We start from the raw sequence: 12,678 nt of genomic DNA, 5'->3' as shown, positions 1-12,678 counted from the left end.
CCATATTAAAACATATTGTTTGCTTGCACCCAGCTAACCAAGCTATCCAGATCACTCTGTAGCAGTGATTTGTCCCCTTCATTATTTAACACTCCACCTATTTTTTGTATCATCCGCAAACGTTATCGCTGATGATTTTGTTTTCTTCAGATCATTGTTAATTTTTTTTAAATTAATAAAAACTAGCATAGAGCCAGGAACTGATCCCTTCGGGACCCCTCTAGAAACATACCTGCTTGATAATGATTCCCCATTTACAATTACTTTTTGAGACCAGCGTTTAATCCATTTAATGTGTGCCATGTTAATCTTATATAGTTCTAGTTTTTTAATCAAAATGTCATGCAGTACCAAGTCAAATGCCTTGCAGAAGTCTAACTATATTACATCAACACTATTACTTTTATCAACCAAACTTGTAATGTAATAAAAAAAATAGAATTATTTTGAGGGGATCTATTTTCCATAAACCCATGTTGAATAGCTTTAATTACATTACCCGCCTTTAATTCTTTATTAATTGAGTCCCATATTAGTTGCTCCATTATCTTGCCCATGATCGATGTCAGACTGACAGATCTATAATTACTCACATCAGTCCATTGACCTTTTTCAAATATTGGCACAACATTAGCTTTCTTTCCATCTTCTGGAACTTCCCTGGTGTTCCAATACTTATTGAAAGTCAACATTAATGGTCCAGCAAGCTCCTCACCCAGCTCTTTTAAAACTTTTGGATGCAAGTTATCCAGACCTGCTGATTTAAAAATGTCCGTCTTTAGTAGCTGCAATTTAACATCCTCCTGAGATACTAGTGGAATGAAAGAGTGTCATATGATATGACTACATTATCTGTCTTTTTCCCATATACAGAGCGGGAAAATTGATTGACTATTTGTGCATTAGTACTGATAATTCTACTATTAACAATGCCATTGTTAGGATTCTTTTTGTTCCTAATATACTTTTTAAAAGTTGTTCTTGTTGTCCTTAACTCTGCTGGCTGGAGAGTTCTCCTTGTGTCCCTTTGCTTCCCTTATCAATTTTCTATAATTCCTAGCTTCTGATTTATATTTATTACTATCAACTTCCCCTTTCTTCTATTTGTTATATATTATTTTTTTATTTTTTATAGCTGCCTTTACTTCCCCTCTAAACTTGGTCATTTTTTTAACCAATATGGCCTTCTTCCTTTATGATGGGATTGCAGCATTTGAGGCATCTAGTAAATTGTTCTTAAACAATTCTCAATTATCACTCACATTTTTCAGATTAAATTCTTCCTCCTTGCTGATCATGCTCATAATTGTTTTCAGCTTTGTGAAATTGGCCTTTTTAATGCACCGAGTATATATATCACTGGTCTGGACTTTATTCTGTTTGAACTTTATAAATGTGATCAAGTCATGATCACTTGTATCTAAGTTACTATTAATTTTTAGTTCTGTGATGAGTTCTTCTTTTTATGTCAAGACAAGGTCTAATAGAGAATTCCTGTGTTGGATGCAACATTTTGCTCATGTGAGTACGAGTGTATAGGATAGAACCATCTAATTGTGGCACTATAGCTTATCCTAAGCCCAGAAAGGTGCTACTGTTCCCTTCATACAATGCGGTGTTTTGATATAAAACTACATTCCCATAAGAAACCAACTAGTTACTAAAAACAAAAATAAAGCCCCGTACAATGTGGTAAATGTCAGATGGGTTGTTTGGAAAGGTCAGGAGACTCTTATACTCCATTATTTCAATGGAGCTTGCATTAAAAGAGTACATTGTTTGTCTAGGGGATAAGGCTGTGTCTGATTAAGAACAGCAGAGCTTTATAGAGTATATTTTTAAATGGGAACACAGGAACTAAAGCTTTGATTAGTGTCATATATGGGAAAAGTTTGCCTCAGAGACTCAACTGCTGAAACAATGGGAAACCATGTCAAGCACTAAAGCAAAGACTGACATCACCAGCCAGGAGAGCAGCTTAGCAATTAGTGGGAGGGAAGGAAGCCAGCATAGAAGTGGAAATGGTATGGGGAACGCAGCTGAATGAAAAAGGTTTAGACTGCACTGTTAGGAAAGTTCACCAAACCACAGCCTTTGGGTTTGTCAGGGTATGCAGAGCATTTTCTGTTCCCTGACTCTGACACTCTTAGAAAGAAATGTGATTGCTTTTGAGACTTCTGCTATCCCTGATGCTAAACAAAATTTTTTGTTTCTTGGAAATCAACATATTGCAGTGGCCCCTGGAATTCGAGGAATCCTGCAGTGTTCTGAAAGCTGGAGTGAAAGTGGAGATTCAGGGTATGTATACATAGCAAAGAAAAACCCACAGCTGGCCCATGCCAGCTGACTTGGGCACGCGGGGATTGGGCTGAGGGGCTGCTTCACAGTATTGCCAACCCCAACAGTTCAAAAAAAATCATGAGATTGGCCTAAAAATCACAACATTCTTATAAAAGCTTAAATCATGATTTTTTTATTCGACCTTCTGATTTTTGATCTTCCCCTGCCTACTCCTGATGTATGTGTGATTAGCACAGTACTGCCGGCTCTTGCATATTTATGGAAAGGAAGAGGATTTTTGCTTCTCCTGCAGGAGCTCTCACAATAATGCAAAGAGCTCTTATCCTTATGCAATTATGGAGCAGGGCCTGCAGGTATCGCCAGTATCTCCTTCCCTCCCAGGCCATGGCAGTCACCTGTTCCCATAGCTGCCAAAGTTTGTGCAGCTCCATGCAGGACATTTTGCACCAATATGAAAAAGTCACTAGTCTCCCCTAAATGGTCCCCTGCCACTGTCGGGGGGGGGACAACCACATGAGGAACATCACGCATGGAGCTGCACAAAACTTTACTTCCCCCCAAAAGTCAATGAATGCCCCATACCTTTTGTGGCCCAACTATTGCCTCATATCCTGCTGCTCTCCTACAGGAAGCCCTCAATCAGGATTGGGGGATGCACAGGAAGATGATGGAATCTTAACTCTACCTTGCTCCTGGTCAGAAGCAGCAGCAGGTCCCAGAGCAGGAAGGAAAATCCTGGGGAAATGAGAAGGAGATGCTGGTGGAAGCTGAGCAATCTGGGCAGCACTGCTCTAAGCAGCTGATGAGAGAGGCAATACACAGTCATGGCAGAGGAGGTGTATTGAAGTGACTCCCCACAACAATGTGCACCCCAGGGCAGTGGGAAGAGGAGGGTCCCGGGGCTGACAGATTTTTAACTAAAATTAAGCCTCACTCATCTTGATAAAAAATCCTGACATGTGAGTGTTCTATCACAGATCATGAGTGAGGCTTAATTTTAGTTAAAAATTGCATCTCTCATCAATTCATGAGAGTTGGCATGTCTGGTTTCATTGCTGTGTAGGCTTCGGCTGGAGCCCGTGCTATACAACCCTGTGTGGTGGGAGGGAGAGTTAGAGGACCAGGACTTGTGTACATTTAAAATGCTGCAGTGGCACAGATTCACCTCTGTAGCACTTCAGTGAAGATATTACCTATGCCAACAAGAGGGCTTCTCCAAGAGCATTGGTTCTCCACCTCCCTGAGAGACAGTAGCTAGGTCAATGGGAGAATTCTCCTGTCAACCTAGCGCTCTCTACGCTGGGGGTTAGAACAGTTTAACTGCATCACTCAGGGTGTGGATTTTTCAGACCCCTAAGTGACACAAGTTACACCGATACAATTTGAAAGTGTAGACCATGCTGTAAAAAGTCTGCTTTTCACCATGGGCCAAATCCTGATGTCTTTATCCTGTCCTTACTCACTGAAGGCCAGATTCTCAGCTGGTGTCAATCAGGGTAGTTCAGCTGAAGTCAACAGAGCAATGCCAGTTTACTCCAGCTGAGGATCATCATCTATCTCTAATAGTTTTGACAAATAAAGGACAACATAAAAACTGAGAGAGGCTTGAAATCAATGGGAACTGGGCACCTAAATACTGTTGAGGATTTGGGCCTTACTGCTGAAATCAGAGCTGAAAGCCTGGGATGGGTCCTATGTGCTTTGCAAGTCAGAACTGGGAGAGGCTTTCCCTCTCAGAGCCTCACTACATTCTTCTGAGCTAACAATGCAACTTTGCTTGACTGCCAACTCTAACTAGTATTGGAACCATTCCGTGTGAAGTCTGCCAGGTTCAGGCAGGGGTGTGCAATCGTGTGGAAACCTGCATTTAAAATAGGACTCTTTTGCTCTAGTGCTTTTGTTCTTTCCCAGTGAAAACAATCCACACCCCATGAGTCATCATCTGTGCTGATTTGTTTACCCCTCCCAGATACTGCTCCAAAACAACAAGTTCCTTATGAGTTGTTAATCTAAAACAATTCATGCATGGGGAGGCACGAGGGCTCCTATATGAGTGCACATATATTTATTCAGTAGGTATTCCAGTTATCAGTCTGAAACCCTAATAAACAGATCACAGAACAGACCTAATGAGCAGACAGTTCCAAATCACCTGCGCTGCAGACTCTGCAGTGGTCCTCTATGAGCTATTAGACCAGCACAGAAGAGCCAGAGCTCAGTGCACTACTGCCTTGACTCCAGCTGGTTGCTCCCCTCCTTCAGCCTGGCCAAAACCACCCCCTTTACCAGGGGTGGGAGAAGGTCTATATTGGTAGATATGTAGCAGCAGTGAACACCCCACTATACCAGAGGTATGTTTAAACCCACTTTAAACTGTTCAAGTGAAGTAAAGGAGAATTGGGGTCAGTAATAGGTAAGGTCTGCTGCTTATTTTGGACAGTTATCAGCATTAAAGCTGGATGAATAGGGATTAAAATACTTGCAAATAGTTTGGCAGCTTCTAAATAGAATTTCTCTTTGACTGCATTCACGCCCTTCTGTTCACTTCTCCATTCTTTGCAGTTAACCTTAATTTAGGCATTTCCTGACTTTCGAGTGCTTACTAGTGGAACCTGAAGGTTGCATGTGTGTCATGTTTTGTATTTAATCACCATATCTTTTCTTGTTGTCCTGTTCCATAAAGTTTACAACTCATCTTTCACCAGAGGGCCATTTTTCAAGTTGGTATTGAAGTGCAGTATAGACAGATGAGCAAGCAGTTTTGCCTTTTATTGCAATTATTTAGCCTGTCTCTTTTCAACAGTTTTCTTTCAGAGTATGGTATGTGTTAAGAAAAATTCCCAGGTTTCATTAGGATCAAGAATAAAAGTTTATTTCTGATATTAAAGGAGCAACTTGGAGGTCTATAAGGGCCTGAGCCAAAACTCACAGAAGACAATGGGAGTCTTTCCATTGACTTCACTGGCTATGGATTAAGCCCTAAACATTCCCAGAAAGCTCTCAACGTGAGCCAAATTGTTTCCTTATTCAGCTTGTTTATGTGATCACAAAAACCTTGTGTTCTACATCTACATTTTTTTTCCTCTTGGCATCCTGTGAAACTGTGTCTAGGTTTATTCATTGGATAGACTAATTTTATGGTTGGTCTAATGCCCACTGCTTTTCATTCCCTCTTGAACAATTTCACTTTGATTCAAGTGACTGCCTGGCAAATGGGCAGGAATAAGACGGACTTTTTGTTGATGGAATAAGTGGAAAAGGCTTCTCTCCAGCCTGGTGGAAAGCAATGTTTGGTTCACATCTGCAGGCTAAGGCACTGTCTTCTGCACTCACCAGTAACCCAGTGCCACAAATAGTTGGATATTTTTGTTGTTTTTCATGTTTTACAGTCTCTGCTGAATCCAAGCACTGGGCCAAATTAATCCCTGGTGTAACTCCACTGACAGAGTTACACCAGGAATAAATGTGACACATTATCTGTTATTACTCCATTAGATACAGCTTCTCAGCTACTCTCTCAATTCTAGTACTTGTGGCACCTTAGAGACTAACAGATTTATTAGAGCATAAGCTTTCGTGGACTACAGCCCACTTCTTCGGCTGTAGTCCACGAAAGCTTATGCTCTAATAAATCTGTTAGTCTCTAAGGTGCCACAAGTACTCCTGTTCTTTTTGCGGATACAGACTAACACGGCTGCTACTCTGAAATCTCTCAATTCTGCTTGTTGAATGGATTCTCAAAACATATGTGCCTATCTTTTAGTTTACTTTAATCCAAGTGTCCTGCTTTTTCCACATCACCATTAGTCTCTTCCTTCAGTAGCAAATCAAGGTGTCTCTCGGGCTCCCCATCCTGCGAACATTTAGGTTTGTCTTTACTAGGAAAAAAAGTATTCTTTGCCCATGTGAACTCACTTGAGGTAAAACCCTAGTGAAGACCAGGTGGTTTGTAGTTTTAACACAAGTTAACAGATCAAGGTAAACACTTGGTTCCCCTGTAGTCTTTAATTTGACCTGCTAACACATGTGAAAAATGGAGGTTACCTACCTGTAACTGGAATGTCTTTGAGATGCGGTCTCTATCTGTATTCCATCCGTGGGAATGCATGTGAGCCATGCACCCAAGACCAGAAATTCTAACAAGCTGTGTCTGTTGGCCTACACATTCTCAGTAGTTCTTCTTGTTCTAGACTGAGAGCTTAAGAAGCAGCATGGGCTGACACTTCTCCAGTTCCTCTTCTTACCGTGAATCCAGTAAGATGCGAACTGAGGAGAAGGACGGCAGGTAGTGGATTGCAGGTAGGGACCACACATCTCGAAAGACTTCCAGTTATAGGTAAGTAACCTCCATTTCTTCTTCACATGCTGATTCCTATGTGTATTCCACATGTGGGTGACTGACAAGCAGTATTCAGAGTGGAGGGGGTGTGAGGATGCTGGCAGCAAAGATGCATCGGCAGCAGAGGCCTGAATGGACGGATATGCGCTAATTGGCAGCATGTGATGATGCACCCAGAAATCCATTTAGAGATTCTCTCACAGGATAATGCTCGTCTTTGCGACTCTTCTGCTATAGTGAGAAATAACCTTGGTGATGTTCTGATAGGTGTGGTCCTTTACAGGTAGAACAAGGTGTGACCCAGGGTTCCCGGAGTAGCCCTCACTGGACATGCCAAGGTCTGGCTGCAAAAGGGAAAGCAGATATTCCCAAGACTGGTGGATAACACTGAAGTTAAACTCTCCAACCAGTCACAAACTGTGCTTCTGATTCCCCCCACACTGGTTATCAAGAAACAAAAAAAAAATCATACAGCCCCCTTTATTGCATTCCAGTTCTCTGGCTCTCAATCAGCACATAGGTCCAGTACAGTGAGAAGTTATTTTAAAACTCTGCTCACATATGCAAAATGTTCTTCTGATCTCAAAGGTCAATATAAGTTTGGATCTTACCCAAAATACCACGTTGCCAGCCAATCCTTTAGTATCTAAAACTAAAGGTTTATTATAAAGAATGAAGAAAGAACAAGAAGAGAGTTGTTAAATGATAAAGCAGTCCCATACATACAAAGATTCAAAGTCCATGTATCAGGTTCTTAGCAGTATTGGTGAGTTTGTTAGCTTGAAAGTCCCTCTAGAATACATCCACAGCTTGGATGGGTCATTCAGTCCTTTGTTCAGAGCTTCAGTTTGTAGCAAAGTTTCCCCCAGAGGTAAGAAGCAGGACTGAAGACAAAATGAAGATGATGCAGTTGCCCTTTATATTCCTTTTGCCATGTGGCTTGTACTTCCTTTATTCCAAACATAAGCTGTCCAGCACATGGCATGGAAAAATTTTACAGTTCTGTCCATAGGCATACCCCTACATGGCTTGCTGGCTCAAAAGGTGTAGTCCTTGTTTCTTTCAATGGGTTCATTGTATAGTTGATGTCTCTTGGTGGGCCATCAAGCAGGCCTAGTGCTGATGCCAATCTGTCTGGGAGTGTCACCCAGAAACACAGCATAAATTTGGAAATACAGCTATACCCTATATGTATATATAATCATACTTGGCAAATTATAACATTTTTGCAGCTATCTTACATGGCATATTTGGCACAACTCATTTCAATTTTACAATATTCATAATATCCTAAAGTGTCCCCCAGATTTCATACAGTGTCACACAAGGCACATCTGACATTAAGGGAATGAATGCTTTTCCTTTTGGCAGAAGCATGGGGTTTTGTGAAGAAAGCATATGTGGATAGATGGTTGATATGTAATTAATTCAGAAATAACCTTGGGGAGGGATTGAGGATGGAATCAAAGGGAGACCTTTTCCTTGTGAAAAATAGTATATGGTGGGTCTACTATAAGGGTGGCCATCTTGCTTACTCTTGTGGAGGCAGTAATAGCAACTAAAAATACAACTTTCATGGATTAAGTGGGACATGGAACATGTTGCTAATGATTCAAATGGTGGTCTGGTGAGTACTGATAGGACAAGATTGAGATCCCTTTGAGGTGTAGATTTGTCCACTGGCAGAAAAGTCCTGACTAAGTGTTTCACGAATCTCACTGTTGTTGGGTGAGTGAAAATGGAATGTCTGTCTACCTGGAGGAAGGAAGGCATTGATGGCTGCGAGATGGACCTGCAGTGAGCTAATGGAATGACCTGAGTTTTTTTTAATGACACGAAATAATCTAAAACACTGGGATATCTGGAGAAGGCTGATTATGCTGAGCCCAAGAACAGAAACATCTCCATTAAGCTAGGTAGCAGGTCCTACTGGAGTCTTTCCGACTTTAAGTAACAATAGTTTGGATGGGTGCCAAACAAGAGCATTCTGGTTTGGATGCCCATCCAAACACCAGGCCATGAGGTGGAGTGAGTGTAGGTTGGGATATCTGATTTTGCCCCCTTACTACAGTAAGAGATCTGGGAATGGGGAGATCCTGACAGGAAGATGGACTGACATTCTTAGAAGCTCCAGGAACCAAAACTTTCTGGGCCAGTTAGGTGCTAAGAGAATGACTTAGATCCACCACGACAGGGCCATTCTCAAGACTTGTGGTACTAGAGGAATGGGAGGAAAGGCATAACTGAATTGGTTTGTCCATGACAACAGGAGAGCATCATCCCAAGAGACGTGACCCATAGCTCCTCTGGAACAATACAGAGGAAGTTTTCTGTTGTGTGGAACACAAAGAGATCCCATTGAGGAGTTCCCCACTGAGCAAATATATTGCTCAGGATAGAGCTTCGCACCTCCCAGACACCAGTCTGTAGACTGGTGTCTGATGAGGTTGTGTGCTAAAGAGTTTTGAGCAGCTGAAAGGTATTCAGCTTGGATAGTGATGCGATTTCTGATGCACCAGTTCCAAAGCCTGACTGCTTCCAGACAAGGGAGAAGAGATCTTGCTCCACCCTGTTTGTTTATGTAAATCAATATGTATGGTGATACTGTCTGACATTACTTGCATATGGAGTGAATGTATAAGCGGAAGAAAAGCCCTGAATGCCATCAGGACAGCACTCAGTTCCAATAGATTGATGTGCAGTCTGGCTTCCTATGGGTACCTTATATGGCATGGTAGTTCAGGTCAGCACTACAACCCAGAAAGAGTCTATTATGATGGTGGCACTGGGGGTGGGAATGTTGAAGGGGATGCCCATTCTCACTTGTTCTGGATTCCACCAACAGATTAGAGAGGTAATGACTCTGGTGGGAATGGTCATTCTTGTGTTGATATGATCCTTGTCTGCTGAGTAGAACAACCGGAGCCAGACCTGTAGACATCACAGATCAAGACTGGCGAATGTTGTCACATAAATGCACGTGGCCTTGAAGAGAGAGGCATATCTTCATTGTAGTCTTTGGTCTGTGAGTAATCTGTAATATCAGATTGCTCATTACCTGAATTCTTTACTTGGGGAGGAAAGCTCTTGCTGAAAGAGTCCAATGTCACTCCAATAAAGGTTATAGTCTGTGTGGGTGTTAACACAGACACCCAGCACTGCTAGAAGATGGAACAGGAACAAAGTCAGTGATCTGACTTCTTGGCTGGAGCGACTTACTAGGAGCCAGTCACCAAAAGACAGGGAACCTGTATAACCCTGACATCTCATTTGGGCTGCCACCACACAGGAAACGTTTGTGAATACTCTGAGAGCTGCTGCTACTCCACAGGAAAGGACTCTGAACTGGAAGTGTTCTTGACCCACTAGAAACAGTCTTCTATTCCACAGAAAGTTCCTTGTATCAACATGAAAATAGGCATCCTTCATGTCAAGAACCATGAACCACATCCCCTCCTGTGGGAAGGGGATTGTCTGTGCTAATGTAACCACCCTGAATTTTGACTTTCAAATAAAGTTGTCAAAAGTCCAGAACAGGTCTCCACCCTCTGTTTTTTGGGGGGAGTAAGAAATAAGGGGAATAGAACCCTCTCCCTTGATACTGAGGTGACACTTCTTCTATTGCCCCTCACTGGAGGAGGAAGCCTGCCTTCTGTTAAGAATCACCTCTTCCGAGTATCCCTGAAGGGGCACTGGGAAGGGGATTTGTTGGACAGAGGGAGAGAAACTCTATGGAGTATCCTTGATGGATAATTTCTAAGACCCAACTGTCTATCATGACAGAGTCTCAATTGTGGGTGAAAAATGAGAGACTGGCCACAAAGATAAGGGGAGTTGAGATGCCACCATCAATAGCAGCGGATGGATCTTGACCAAGACATCAAAAGTGGCTCTTGGGGTTAGAAGTTTTGGTAGCAGAAAGTGCTGAAAATTGAAGCCTCTGAACCATCTGATGTTTACATGGAGGCTTAACTGGATAGTTGTGGTACAGCATCTGTGGAGGGGGTGGCCTTGGCTTATACTCCTGCCTCTAGTGCTTCCTCCTCAGGGTCAGAGTATACATTGCCCAGGGTGTGTACAGTCAACCTCAGGTCTTTCAAAGAGTGTAGGGATTCATCTGTTTTCTTGTTACATACATTCAACTTGTTGAACGGCAGGTCCTGTTTGGTGTTCTGGACCAACTTGGAGAGTCTCGAAGAGTGAAGTCCAGACACGCCTCATAACTATGTCAGTGGCCAAGACTTGGGATGCTGTGTCTGCAGCTGGAAGGGATGTCTTTGCCATTAACTTGCGCTCTTCTATGAAAGACTGAAATTGGTCTCTGTCCTCAGGGGGAAGCTTGTCTTTAAAATCAGCCAGCCTGAAATAATTGTTAAAATCATATTTCGCTAACAAGGCATGATAGTTAGCAATAAAGAATTGCAGGCTTGTAAAGGAACAGACCTTTCTTCCCAAGAGGTCCAATCTCTTTGAGCCCCTGTCAGCCAGGGTGGTCTTGGGATGTTGTGATCTTGCTCTCTCCATGGCTGCCTGAACCACCAGCAAATCAGGCAGTGCATGGGAGAAAAGAAATTCAGCCTTTTTGGTGGGGATGAAATAGCATCTCTCAGCCCTCTTAGGTGTGGGGGCGCGTAAGGCTGGGGTGTGCCAGACCATTCTGACTGGCTCCATGATGGCCTATTTAAACAGGAGTGCCACCTTGCTTGGATCTGTAAGCTGCAGAATATCTAAGTGCCAACATTGCGAGTCCTGGACCTTCTCCATTGGTATCTGGAGATCATTGGCCATTCTCTGCAATAGCTTCTGATACTGCCTATGGTCATCCAGCAGAGGTGGTGAGGATGGAGTGACGTCTTTTTCCGGAGATGAGGATCTATGGATCCAGAACAATATCCTCTTCATACTCTGATGGATCCAGTGGGTGCAAAGTAAGAGAGTGTGGTATGACTCAGGGATGGATCTGGGGTGTCTACCATGGGGCTCCCTCAGGCTCCTTTAAGGCCATAAGGAGGGATCAACCAGTTGAGAGCGGGAAATCTACTGGTTGGGGGAGGCAGGGCATTTGGTATCAGCAGTCTCCGGGGAAGTCATATCTGGGTGGATGGCATCCAGATCTCCTCTGTCTGTCAGGGTTCAGCTCCCTACCAGGAGATGACCGAACGGCTGGTGTGCCTAACTCCTTCAAGCCCGAGAACTGCTCTGTCTCCATTGGAGGGCCAACAGTACTGGAAGGTGCAGAGGACATGGTTCGTGTGTCACCTAAGCACTGCCATACTCCAGCGTGGCAATGTCCCTTAGGAGGATCTGCTTGGAGAGGAGAAGAGACTGAGGGTAAGGGAAGAAGATATTCTCAAGTATAGTGTGTGTGACTGTGTGTCTCAGTATTTGGGGCATTTTGATGGTTGGAACCATTGGTTCCCATGTGTCCTGAGAGGCTGTAGTTAGGTGGTCCTCTGAAAGATGGGCCAGCCCCAGCAAAGAATCAGTTCCAGCACTCCTGGATGTAGTCGGTGGATGTCAATCCTTGTGCTTCAGAGGCAGTACCACTGACTGAAGCAATGTATCCTATTTTTTTGCATGCTTCACCCTCCAGCTCGGAGGTTTTCAGGAATCCTGATCTCTTAGGATCTGTACGTGAAGCCTCACTTGACATGGACAAGCTTGGGGAGCAATTTCATCTTTTATGGACAGATCTGGACAGGGATCTGTCCTTGTGACCATGAGAGAGCACCCTACTCTAATAGAAGCCCTGAAAGAAGAGTCCTTGAGCTTAGCAGCTGTAAACTTTGTAAGTTCGTACTTGCAGGGGTGCTGCTTGTCTGTTGGGGCCAATGTACAGGGAGGTCTCCCTGGCACACATAAGCCTGCAGAACTGAACTCTGAATTGCCTTTTCCATGCATTTTATTACCCCTTTGTGTGCACAGGATTTAGCGGAGTTGCCCACTCACACCTGTTTCTTCATGATTATATTCTCACCAGAGTCCATTTCTTTAATTATTTTGCAAACTCCAGTGTTCTCTACCTGAGCAGAATAGGG

General features: G+C 43.2%; 2 protein-coding genes across 6 annotated transcripts in view; one reads left to right on the top strand and one right to left on the bottom strand.

Moving 5' to 3' along the window:
• Positions 1 to 12,678, bottom strand: part of MMRN2 (multimerin 2) — a 55,934-nt gene that overhangs the window by 28,805 nt on the left and 14,451 nt on the right. The window lies entirely within an intron of this gene.
• SNCG (synuclein gamma) overlaps positions 1,480 to 12,678 on the top strand; it is a 63,928-nt gene continuing 52,729 nt past the window's right edge. The window contains exons 1-2 of one of the 4 annotated variants that reach the window (XM_042854686.2): positions 1,481 to 2,298; positions 6,492 to 6,637. The gene's annotated coding sequence lies outside the window, so the exon portion shown is untranslated. Of the gene's footprint in view, positions 2,299 to 4,437; positions 4,653 to 6,491; positions 6,638 to 12,678 lie in introns of those variants that run through there. The other 3 variants (XM_065551830.1, XM_042854687.2, XM_042854685.2) reach the window with 3 other exon arrangements.

Source organism: Chrysemys picta, chromosome 7 (assembly GCF_011386835.1).
Source record: "Chrysemys picta bellii isolate R12L10 chromosome 7, ASM1138683v2, whole genome shotgun sequence".
NCBI classification, from domain to species: domain Eukaryota; kingdom Metazoa; phylum Chordata; order Testudines; family Emydidae; genus Chrysemys; species Chrysemys picta.
The sequence above is the reverse complement of the archived record's forward strand: the minus strand, read 5'-3'. Positions and strand labels throughout refer to the sequence as shown.